Here is a 12475-nt window from a genome sequence, read left to right as displayed (position 1 = left end):
GAGGGCTTCCAAAAGCAAGTAGTTACTTGAATTTTCATGTTTACCTTCTGTGGTGTTGCTTCATACACATCGCTCAGTAAGATTTTCAGTTTTAAGGATACAGAAGAGCGAATCCCATCCTTTAGGCACCACCCTGACTTTGGGAGAATTCTGGATGGAAATGCATTTCAAAATTAAGTTGTCAAGTTAAAATGTCTTTAACTTGTGTCCCCTTCAGCAGCACATATACCAAATTGGAAGGATACACAGACAATAAGCATGGCCCTGTGCAAGGATGATATGCAAATTTGTGACACATTCCATATTTTTAATAAAGCAAGAGGAAATCAGGGAGGACGATGAACCATCAGAGACTCTGAATCACAGGAAACAAACTAAGAGTTGCTGAAGGGGCAGTGGCTGGGGGAATGGGGTAACTGGATGATAGACATTAACGAGAGCATGGGATGTAATGAGCAGTGGGTATTAGATAAGATTGACGTGTCACTGGGGCATCTGGGTGGCTCAGTGGGTTGAGACTTTGCCTTCAGCTCAGGTCATGATCTCAGGATCCTGGGATTGAGCCCCGCATTGGGCTCTCTGCTCAGCGGGGAGCCTGCTTCCCCTTCTCTCTACCTGCCTCTCTGCCTACTGTGATCTCTGTCAAATAAATAAATAAAAGCATTAAAAAAAAAAGTGTCACTGACCTCTACCTCTGAAACTAATCATACATTATATGTAAATTAATTGAATTTAAATTTGAATTTTTTTTAAAAATAAAATAAAATGTCGTTAGCTTTTAGGAAATTACACTCTTCCCTACTGAGCAGTCGTGCTATTATCATCAGCTCTAGGAGAAGCATCTGCAAGGCAGACATGACAATCTATAAGTCTAAGAACTGCAAGATTAAATCTAAGTTAAAATTGTACTCCAGCAAGTTAAGACCTTTTAGTTCTACTCTAATAACAACTTCTCCCAATTCCAAAGTTATGAATCAAAGATGGGGCCTAATGAAAGGGGGCGGACATCCTCTGTCTCTCAGTTAACTGCCTGGATGGCTATGCTGGCTCTCAGGGGGAAAAAAAATTAGGAGGTGACACCTTTCATTTTTCAAGTTAAACATTTTTTCTTAAAAAAAAAAAAAAAGCACGGGAGCTTTTAATACAAGAAACATAGATCACTAAAACTCTCTGGGCTGAGACGCTATCCCTGGCTCCATGCCAAGTTACCCAGGACAGCCCCTCCCAGGCCAGGACAATGGCTGGGAGGAAACTACCTGTCCCAGCACAGCTGGGAGCACCCCCCCCTTCTCCCCACCCATGAGAGCCACACCCGCAGCTCTTCAAGCAGCCCAAGGACCCTGCTCCATGGCAAGGTCAAGGGTTGGGGGTGGGCCGCTGGGGGGCTGTGTTTCTGCTGTCAGAGACCCAAGTCCATTGTGTTACCTGACTCCTATTTTGCTCCAAGGTCTAGGGAAAACTAGAGAAAGTACCTGTTGTCTCTCTCATCTCCGTCTATTTCCCCATGGACATGTCCTGGCCCCGCTTACTGCCCTCCAGGAATGCCCACTTCCTGCGCCAAGGTCTCACACACCAGCAAGGTGCAGGCTCCTTAGTCTGTCCCCGCCACCGTCACTCCCAGACACACCCGATGCTTAGACTGGCTTGGGTTTCCAGGTTCCCTGACTGTGTCCTGTTTGGAATAGGACAGAAGGTCAGAAGGGGAGAAGAATGATCCTGTGTGGGTGGCTTCGAGGCTCAGGATCAGGCTAAAACAGACAGCAAGGAGGTCACAGTTATTCAGATGAGAAATGAGCACTCAGAAGCTGACCCAGTGCAGAGGTGTGGCTGCCGAGAAAAGGTGCGTGTCGTGGATTCAGGGACAAACCTGATTTCAGAATGCTCCTGTGATGAGATTAAGTGAGGCAAATGAGGTAGGCATTGTGACACAGTGTTAGACTACCGTTGACCTTCTGAGAACAGTCTGGAGGATCACCTGCTTCCAGAGCTCAGTCAAACTCAGTAAACTTTACATAAGGGGCTTTGGGGGGGTGGTTACTGTATGAAACCCTCCCTGGTCAAATTAGTATGTGGCTCCTCTCTCCTGATTGGATTTGTACCATAAAGCTCAGATAGCCTCTGTTTTGTGAAAAAGGGAAAGAGAGGGGAAAGATGGAAAAAGAGAGAGTAAAGGAAGGTTTAAAAAAAACAGGTAAGAGACTATAAACAGCAAGAAAATAAAGGAAGGAAACAGAGAAAAATGAAACCGGTGCGTAAGTGTGGAAAAGGCAGTATTTGTTTGCTGTGGCTCTGAATCCCACCGTCCCCACTCCCCACTGTCCTACTTCCTTATCTGCTCCTGAAAAGCAGCCAAGTCATTCAGAAGCCTGGCTAGGAAGTGGCTGAGGGAGTTGGTGCTGGCTTGCATTTTACCCAGCCGGTAGGGGGGTCCACCACCTGCCTCACATGGTCCTGGCCAACACGGAGCAGCACTGTCCCCTAGGCTTTCTGTAGAAGTCTGGCCAGCATCTCTTTTTTAAAGTGCTAGCAGGTACCTGGGTGGCTCAGTGGTTAAGCCTCTGCCTTTGGCTCAGGTCATGGGCCCAGGGTCCTGGGATTGAGCCCTGTATCAGGCTCTCTGCTGATTGGGGAGCCTGCTTCCCCCTCTCTCTCTCTCTCTGCCTACTTGTGATCTCTGTCTGTTAAGTAAATTAAAAAAAAAAAAAATTTAAAGTGCTAGCTTAGAGTAAGGCACAGAGCTCCCCAGAGAGGACCACATGCTCTGACATTTGTTTGGAAATCACCATTTCTTAATTTATCATTCTTAAAATGATAAATTATAAGAAGAAAAGGGGGGCTGAAGCTTTATAACAAGAGAAGAGCTGCACAGACATGAGGCAGGAACCAGAAAGGGTATTGCTGTTTTAATAATCTGTGACTTGGGTAGCCCAAGGTCCCCCCTCACAAAAAAAATCTGCTCTTCGTAATGAAAAGCGAGCCAAGATTCAGATTCAACACAAGCACATTGGCCTTTACCAGTAAAATGTGTGTATGTTCAAAAACGTCCCCTACCCAATGTAGAGACTGGCATCTGTGTGGCATCACACTCACTTGCACGTGCTGAGGGCACTGGAGTAGGGATGAACACAGTGAGAATCATTAGCTCTGGTGTGTAAATTTAGCATGGTTTGTAACCACCTCGAGGGCTTGTTAAACTCGGATAGTTGGGCTCTACGCATAGAGTTTCAGATTTAGGAGGTCTGGGGTGTGGTCTCAAAACTGCAGTTCTAGAAAGTTCCCTGGTGATACTAACCCCTACTCTGAGAAGCCCTGGCCTCTCCTTATATGATGAGCTCACCAGCAGAAAGCTCGGGGACCTGAGCCAGAATGAGTGCAGATCCCCCTGCAGCCCCTCACTGGTGGAATTACTTTAGAAAAATTGCTAACTCTGTAGCTGTAAATTGGGGTTGATGATAACGGTACCTAAAACCTGGGATTAATATAAGGGTGAAAGGAGTTAAAACAACGCAAAGTGTTTAGACCATGCTTGGCACATAACAAGCACTTTCTAATTGTTTTTCTTAAATAAGAATGCAGGTCTTAGAGTCAGACAAATGGCTTTGACTTGGCTAGACTTAACTACTCTGAGCTTCAGCTTTCTTATTGGTAAAAAAGGATAAAAATAACATCTGTCTTACCAGGTTTTTCATAAAGATTAAATAAGCTAATACACTGGTTATTCAATCTTGTCAAATGAACACGTATCCATACCCTTCAGGCCCTCCAGAGGTTTCTGCCCGCAAAGGTGTCGGCTCTGTGGGAAATGCTGCCCTCTGCTGGATAGCCATGCATTTTTGGAAATTAACTTGCCCCCTAGACATGGAGCAAATAGCCAATCATCTTCAAAAAGTTTGTTCCCTGAACACATTTTTTTGGCTGCTGTGATCAAACATGATTGAATTAAATCACTCTCAGTAAATGGTTTTCCTCCTTTGGCAAAATAATGAGGCACCTGGCAACTTACTTGGGCTGTAGCCTCATTTCCAAGTTGTATTTTTACGGAGAAAATTGGCTGTTTAGAGACATTCCTGTTTGGATTTTCTGGTTTTCATGATTGTTGCTTTCCTGTGAGTTGAGAATATTGGGATGACTGCCTAGCCTAGCCATGTGCTGGATTCTTTCAGGGCCCCCGGAGTGGCTCAGCAGTAAGCAGCCCTTGAAACACTGTAGTGTTATAACCATGTCCCTGTGATCAGCAACCCACCAAAGACGCCAGACAACACACCAATGAGCAAGTGTCCCTCTGTTCTGATGATGCTTTATTTATAGATGATGGGATTTGAATGTCTTTATTTTCACATGTTACAAAGTATCGTTCATCTTTGATGTTTCTCAGTCACTTAGAAAGTAAAAACCAGCAGCACCTGGGTGGTTCGTTGGGGAAAGCATCGGAAGCTTGATTTTTGCTCAGGTCATGATCTCAGGGTGGTGAGGTCAAGCCCCAGGCTGGGCTCTGTGCTGAACATGGAACCTGCTTAGGATTCTCTCTCTCCCTCTCCCTCTGTCTCTCCCCATCCCCCATCCCCACAAATAAATAAAATGGCTCAGTCGGTTAAGCTTCTGCCTTTGGCTCAGGTCATGATCTCCAGGTTCTCCCTGCTCAGTGGGGAGCCTTCTTCTCTCTCTCTCTCTCCCTCTATGCCTCCTCCCTACTAGGTCTCTCTCTCTCTCTCTGAAACAAACTTTTTTAAAAAGTTTAAAAAATTAATTAATTAGTTAATTAATTAAAAGCAAAAACCATATACCAAAACAAAGTGCTGGCCAGTTGGGGGTCTGCAGTCTGTACTTTGTCATCCACCAGAGTCCACCTACATCCTGATGAGCCCAGGCTGGTATGTGAAGTGGACAGGATGGTGATGCTATTCCTGCATTTTTTAGGTCCTTGAGGACAGCAGTAATCTCTGCGCTTTCCCTCAATACAGCATCTGCTCTCTTTGCCAGGGGTACATTTTTGAGCTTTCACTTGGCTACCATTTCTATGGTAAATTTCACCCCACAGGCCAAGGATCCAATCTAAACTAAGGATTTTGTGATTATAAGAGACATCTTTCTATAGTTTCTTTTCTTGTTTGTCTGGCTTTAGTATCAGGATGCTAGACTCATAGAATGAGTAAGGAATTGTTTACTTCGATTCAATCTTTTGAGAGAGTTTGAAAAGAACGGGTGTCACTTCCTCTCGAAATATTTGGTAGACCTTACCTGTGAAGCCATCAGATTCAGAAATTTTCTTTGTCAGGAGGCTTTTGGTTACTTATTCTATCTCCTTACTAATTACAGGTCAGTTCAGATTTTCTTTGTGATTCAGGTTTGGTAGGTATCCATCTCTAAGAATTTATCTATTTTACCTAGATTACCCAATTTGTTGGCATATGATTGTTCATAGTACTCTCTTATAATCCTTTTTATTTCTGTATGATCAGTAGTAATGTCCCCTCCTTCATTTCTGATTTAAATAATTTGAGTCTTCTTTTCTCCCTCAATCAATCCAGCTAAACTTTGTCAATTTTGTTAATCTTTTTAAGAATCAACTTTAGAGGGGTGCCTGTGTGGCTCAGTGGGTTGGCACAGTGGGTTAAAGCCTCTGCCTTCAGCTCAGGTCATGGTCCCAGAGTCCTGGGATCAAGCCCCACATTGGGCTCTCTGCTCAGCAGGGAGCCTGCTTCCTCCTCTCTCTGTGCCTGCCTCTCTGCCTACTTGTGATGTCTGTCTGTCAAATAAATAAATAAATAAATAAAATCTTTAAAAAAAATCAACTTTAGATCTCATTGATTGTCTCTATGGTTTAATGATTCTCTATTTTATTTATCTTGAGCCTAATCTTTAGTATTTCCTTCTTTGTGCTAGTTCTGGGTTTAATGTGCTCTTTTTCCAGATCCTTAGGTCATAAAGTTAGGCTATTGATAGGAGATCTTATTTAATGTGAGCATTTAAGGCTATAAACTTCCCTCTTCACACTGTTTTCACTGCATCTCATCACTATGTATGCTGTGTTTTCATTTTCATTCATCTCTAAGTATTTTCTGATTTCTAATATCAATTTCTACTATAGCACTACTTCACTTCTGACATCAGATGTGGGGGAGTTTCCACACAACAAGCAATTCTGTGACACTAGCAGGTGTCCTATAATCTAACTCAGTTCTGACACTATCTATCTGGAGATAGCATCAGATCCCACATGTTAAGGAACTAGTCCGACAAATTGTGCCCTCCCCTTCAGATGCCCATGCCAAGTCCAGGGTTGTTGTGACCTGTGCTTCTAGCCGACCAGCTATAGATCGGAGGGTACCACAAACCCTTCCTTAGGTTTATTTAATTTTGCTTGAGCAGGTCACAGAACTCTGGAACATGGTTTACTCGCTAGATCACCAGTTTATTATAAAAAGATATTGTTGTGAGGTGAACTGGAGAGACTCTGGGCCCTGGGGACTTAACCCAGCCAGATCCCAAGGAGTTGCTGAAGGTTCTTGGTCTTGTCACGAGAATGAATTCAAGGACAGACACACAGCACAGGGGATAAGTGACACAAATGGGAAAGTTTGTTAAAGCAGAAAGTACACTCTCAGGAGAAGAAAGCGGGCAAGCTTAAGAGAGCTGTGTCCCAGGGCTCTGGGTTTCTGTCTTTTATCAGCAGCTGTTATCTAGGGGCAGAATATTCATAATTTGGGTCAGGGAGGCAGGGTTTTGTGCTTTCCCTTCCTAATTTGGTCAAAAGTTTCCTGTCATGGCATTAGCCATCTTGAGCCTATCTGGTTTGATCCAGCTTCTTGGGGAGAGTTGCCAGGACAGGCCTCTGACCTTCCCAATAGTTGGATGATATCCTTGTTGCTGATCTCCAGGTATCCTATTAGAACTTAAATAAATGCCTACTCTAACAGTACAACTCAGAAATAGCCATATGGAGAAGATGCACAGGGCAAGGTACAAAGAAAGAGGCCCAGAGCTTCCGTGCCCTCTCTGAGCGCCACTCTCCTTAGCTCTCCATAAGTTCACCAACCCTGAAACTCTCCAAACCCTGTCCTTGTGGGTTTCAAAGGCTTTATTACACGGGCATGACAGATTAGATCATTGTCAGTTGGGGATCAAGCTCACTTTCTATCCCCTCTCCCCTTCCCTTACCTCAGACTCTTAGTTTTGGCTCAGCTCATGAACTCAGGGTCCTGAGATCAAGCCCCACATGGGGCTCCACACTCAGTGGGGAGTCTCCTGGAAATTCTCTCTCCCTCTCCCTCTGCCCATGCTCCCACTCTCTAAAATTAGTAGATTTTAATAAAAAAAAGATTTATTAAATCTTTACAAAATAAATTAATTAAAACGGAGTCAGGAGACCAGCAGAGGAGGCTCTCATGTCCTGCCACTTCTGCTCAGTTGCAGACCAACAAGAAAAATGCAACTTGCAAATGGTTGTTTTATTTCCTGAGCCAGAGAAAAACTTTCCTGCCCCCTCTCCCCCACACCTTACCAACCAACAGCCTAATCAATGCGAGATTGTCACAACACAGCCAATGAAAAAGCACTATACTTCAGATTCCCACTTTACTCCACTGGACTTTTTTTTAAACTTATTTTAAGATTTTATTTATTTATTTATTTATTTGTCAGAGAGACAGAGAGCCCACAAGCAGACACAGAGAGAGAAGGAGGCTCCCCACTAAGCAAGGAGCACTTGTGGGGTGGGTCTGGATCCAAGGGCCCTGGAAGGCAGCCGCTTAACCAACTGAGCCACCCAGGCATCCCTGGACTTTTCATTCATAACAGCACTCCCAAGGGCCCCTTCTTCCCCTATAAGAGCATTATCTCCTTTCTTCTGGGAACTTGTCTACGACTTTGCCGTAACTAGCTTGTTCCAGATTGCAAATTCTCTGCTGCTTCAAATAAACCCATTTTTACTAGTAAAATAATTGGCAGTTTCATTTTTAAGGTTAACATTTGATTGTTCTAAAGTATGAATTTAGATCTACAACTTCAAGCTGACGGGTTAAAAGCTTTGTTTTAAAAAAATAAAAATATGGGCGCCTGGGTGGCTCAGTGGGTTAAGCCGCTGCCTTCCGCTCAGGTCATGATCTCAGCGTCCTGGGATCGAGTCCCGCATCGGACTCTCTGCTCAGCAGGGAGCCTGCTTCCCTCTCTCTCTCTCTGCCTGCCTCTCCGACTACTTGTGATTTCTGTCAAATAAATAAATAAAATCTTTAAAAAAAAAAATAAAAAAAATAAAAATAAAAGTAAAAAAAATAAAATTCAAGGGCCCCCTGAGTGACTCAGTCAGTGAAGTGAAGTGTCTGCCTTCAGATCAGACAGGTCCTGGGATGGAGCCTCACATGGAGCCCCACAAAGGAAACTCCAGGGAGCTGTACCAAATGGAAGGATTTTATAGGCAGAACAAGGAGGTTCTTAGTTAAAGAAACAATTGTTTGGGGCCATGTCACCTTCCCTCAGGGGGAAGTGCAGGGGTCTTATCATGCAGATTACCTCTCTAGTACCCACCAGGAAATCCCAGCCTAGTTTAAAATTCCCGCAACCCCCAACCCCCCAACCCTTCCCACCTCCTCCCTAAGAGGCTGAAAACTGAGTTAGGGTTAAGTCTCGTAGTTTAAGTCTTATGGAGTTCGGATTGTTGTTTATTTTTTTTTTAATATTTTATTTCTTTATTTGACGGAGAGAGAGAGAGATCACAAGTAGGCAGAGAGGCAGGCAGAGAGCGTGGAGGAAGCAGGCCTCCCGCCAAGCAGAGAGCCCGATGCGGTACTCCATCCCAGGACCCTGAGATCATGACCCGAGCCGAAGGCAGAGGCCTAACCCACTGAGCCAGTCAGGCGCCCCTGTTGTTTATTTTTAACCATTGTGAGAAAGTGCAGTGTTCATCCATTTTTTACTTGTTCACGCTTCAAAGTGCCTGTAAAGTGTCTTGTCATTTGGGGCTGTTTTAAAATACTGTGTATTAATAGAAAATATCAATTATAGTAAAGCCAACAGATCAGGAGATGAATGCTGTGGAAAATATCATTTGTTTCTTACAGTACCCAAAAGGAGAGGGCATGCCATTGAGTGGGGGCCCCACAAGAAAGCACCAGGATAGAGGCAAAGACGGACGGAAGTATAGACAAGAGTACTGAGGTCTCTGAACAAAAGCAAGGTATCAGGTCCAAAATGGAGTCACAGAATGGTCCTAGGCCCCATGTCAGCAGAGACTTAATAACAGTTTTGGCTGTCCCAGAAATGGAATCTTACACAAGTCAGTCAGGAATCACCAGGTCAGCCCTAGGGAAGTCATCTGCCTGCTAGATCCCTGCCATGCCCTGAAGGAAAGTGACCTTGCTACACCAATCCACTTCTGCTAGTATGACTTCCTTATTCCTGTTCCCTTCTGCCCATAAAGATCTTTCATTTTATACAGCTCTTTGGAACTCCTTTCTGCTAGATAGGATGCTAACTGGCTTCATGAATTATTGACTAAAACCAATAAAATCTTTAAAAGTTATTCAGTTGGGTCCCTGGGTGGCTCAGTTGGTTAAGCCTCTGCGGTCAGCTCAGGTCATGATCCCAGAGTCCTGGGATAGAGTCCCACATCGGACTCCCAGCTCAATGGGAAGTCTGCTTCTCCCTCTGACCTCACCTCTCATGCTCTCTCACTCTGTCTCTCTATCTCCTCTCTCTCTCAAATACATAAATAAAACCTTTAAAAAAATAAAAGTTATTCGATTAAATATGGGGTTTTTTAAGATTTGGGGGGGCACCTGGATGTCTCAGTTGGTTAAGCAACGACCTTCAGCTCATCACTATCCTGGGATAGAGCCCCCATCCAGCTCCCTGCTCCTTGGGGAGCCTGCTTCCCCTTCTCCCTGTGCCTGCTGCTCCCCTTGCTTGTGCTTTCTCTCTGTCTGTCTCTGTCAGATAAATGAATAAATAAACAAATAAATAAATAAATAATCTTTTTTTTAAAACTCTTTTAAAAAAAAGTTTTGAAAAAAAATTTAAAATAAAAAGTTTTGGGGTTTTTCTTAGATTTTATTTATTTGTCAGAGAGAGTGAGAGAAAGCCAGCACAAGCGGGGGGGTGGGGGGGTGGCAGGCAGAGAGAGAAGCAGGCTCCCCACTGAGCAAGGATTCCCCCACACCCCCCCCACTCCTTCCCTCAGTGTCAGACTGGATCCCAGAACCCTGGGATCATGACCTAAGCTGAAAGCAGATGCTAAACAGACTAAGCCACCCAGGCCTCCCAGATTTTGTTTTTGTTTTAACAGAAGGAATATGCAAGGCAGAGTAACCAGGTTTAGGATCAGCTAATGAGTAATTTCAGGGGTCTGGGGCATAGGGCTTTCCCTGAGACCTCCTTTCATCTCCATAGGACTTATCCCTTCTGACATGCTGGGTTACATTTATTGTCTGTCTCCCCCTCCATGATGCCAGGCCCATGAGCAGTGGCGGTTTTGTCTGTCTTATTCACTGCCCTGCCTCCTTCCCAGGTCAGTGCTGGGCCCAGAGTAGAGGTTCAACCAATAGTGAATGAACAACACTTACTGTGACCTGAAATGTTCTTGTTCGTGGTTTTGAAAGACCCCTGCCCTGGAGAAGTCCCCTCCCTTAAGAGATAAATAGGATGGGTTTAGATGTCCTGACAGCAGCCCAGGGTGGCACATGTGCAATTATCAAGACAGAATGTTGTGTGTACATCCCAGACTATCACAAAAATATCGCAGGACTAATAAAGGATATGAATACCCAAATTAAGGCCCTACAAGATCCTTCTCTCTCTCTCAGCGAATGGTTAAGTTCCTGGTTTGAAGGAGGACTATGGCCGAATCTCCTTTTCGGGCTTCTCATTCTTATCGTCTTATTAACCTTAATATGTTGCTTTGTTCCATGTTTCCCTACTTGGTGCCGAGACTCCATTGCTACAATGACTACACCACGACAGACGATCCTTATCGCACGCGAGGACGCCTCTTCACTGTCAGCGCCGGATTCAGCTGCCTCCACCTTTCGTAACTCCCTTATACATTCCTACCCTGATCAATATTGACCCGAGCAGGTAGGGACAGCTCTACGCCCCTATTCAGCACGAAGAAGTTACAGAAGATGAGACCTTCCACCTTCAACCACCTTAAAGATTTAAGGGTCAAAATTGTTCAGGGGGGAATGATGAGGGAGCAGGAGGATGGCTGAGGACAAAGCAAAAGCTGGCGCCTTGCACCCCCCCCCTTTCATCCGCTCCCCTCCATATGTGTAGCATTCCTCAGGCACCCCTGACTGCCATAAAATGATAAATAGTTAACTTGCTGAGATCGCAATCCTGCAAGACAGGAGTCTCCCTTGGTTTGCAAATGTCCTTGAGATTTACAACAAAGAAGTTACCTTATCAATAGCCCAATTTCCAGGGACACAGAACTCAGTTCCTCAAGCCCTAATGTCACCCTCCCCTCCATGAAAACGGAAGGAGGCGGAGGTAGAAGGAAAAGTAAATAAAGTTCAATTTCTTCTAAACCTAAATCTCATTAACAAGGATGCTTGATAGCAGGAATGTAACATTCCACCAGGAGACTCCCAATTGTCTTTACTTGATAAGTAACCAGGCCTTCAATATCCTGGTAGTGCTTTTTTTCGCATGCGTGGGCTAACCGGCCAGTTCTGCTTCTGTAAGATTGCTTTGTCTGCTTTTCGCGCGGGGTCCCCTGACCCAATCCACTGACGCCAAGTATGCCTGTTCAAAGGATCAATCAATCAGCGCCATCCCCACCCAAAACTTGTTTGTACCTGTCTATATAAACCCCGCTTTCCCCTCGGTCGGTGTGCTCGGTTAGCTGGAGCTGCCGACCACCCGCCGGTACCTGCGTCCCAATAAACCTCTTGCTGTTTGCATCCAGTGGCAGTGTTGGATTCTTGGGTAAGGGGATCCGCGGGTCTTTCAGTTTCATTTTGGGGTCCTAGAAACCCTAGGACCTAGCACAGGCCTGACACACAGTGTTGCTGCATGAACTTGGGAGACATTGGGCCTTGAAGCCTCAACCCAGCCCATCCTAAAGGTGTCACTGAAGGCTCTTGCTCTCTTCATAAGAAAGAACTCCAGGAGAGACGTAACCCAGCAAATGAGGAGTACAAGCCGGAAAGTTTATTAAAGTGAAAGTACATGCTCCAGATGTGGGAGCAAGAGCTCCACAGACAGCCAGCTACATGCCCCAGGGTCTGGGTTTCTATCTTTTGTTGACAGTCCTTACAAAGGGTGAAATCTTCATTATTTGGGGACTAGACTTCCTGGAAGCAGGGTTTTGTGCTTTTTCTTCCTTATTTGGTCAGGGGTTTTCTGTTAAGGCACCTGCCATCTTGGGCTTATCTGGTTTGATCTAGCTTCTTGTGTCTTTGCTTTGGAGGACTGCCAGGACAGGCTTCTGACCTTCCAGATCACTGCCCAGAACTTCCTCTTTGCTGGTGTCCAGGCATCC

At 44.9% G+C, this 12475-nt stretch overlaps 1 non-coding gene across 1 annotated transcript; it reads left to right on the top strand.

Moving 5' to 3' along the window:
• The first annotated feature begins 204 nt into the window (after positions 1-204).
• Positions 205-309, top strand: LOC116573793. The gene has a single exon (XR_004279002.1). It is a non-coding gene; the product is annotated as a U6 spliceosomal RNA (small nuclear RNA).
• Positions 310-12475: the final 12166 nt, after the last annotated feature.

Source organism: Mustela erminea, chromosome 14 (genome assembly GCF_009829155.1).
Source record: "Mustela erminea isolate mMusErm1 chromosome 14, mMusErm1.Pri, whole genome shotgun sequence".
Lineage (NCBI taxonomy): Eukaryota > Metazoa > Chordata > Mammalia > Carnivora > Mustelidae > Mustela > Mustela erminea.
The sequence above is the reverse complement of the archived record's forward strand: the minus strand, read 5'-3'. Positions and strand labels throughout refer to the sequence as shown.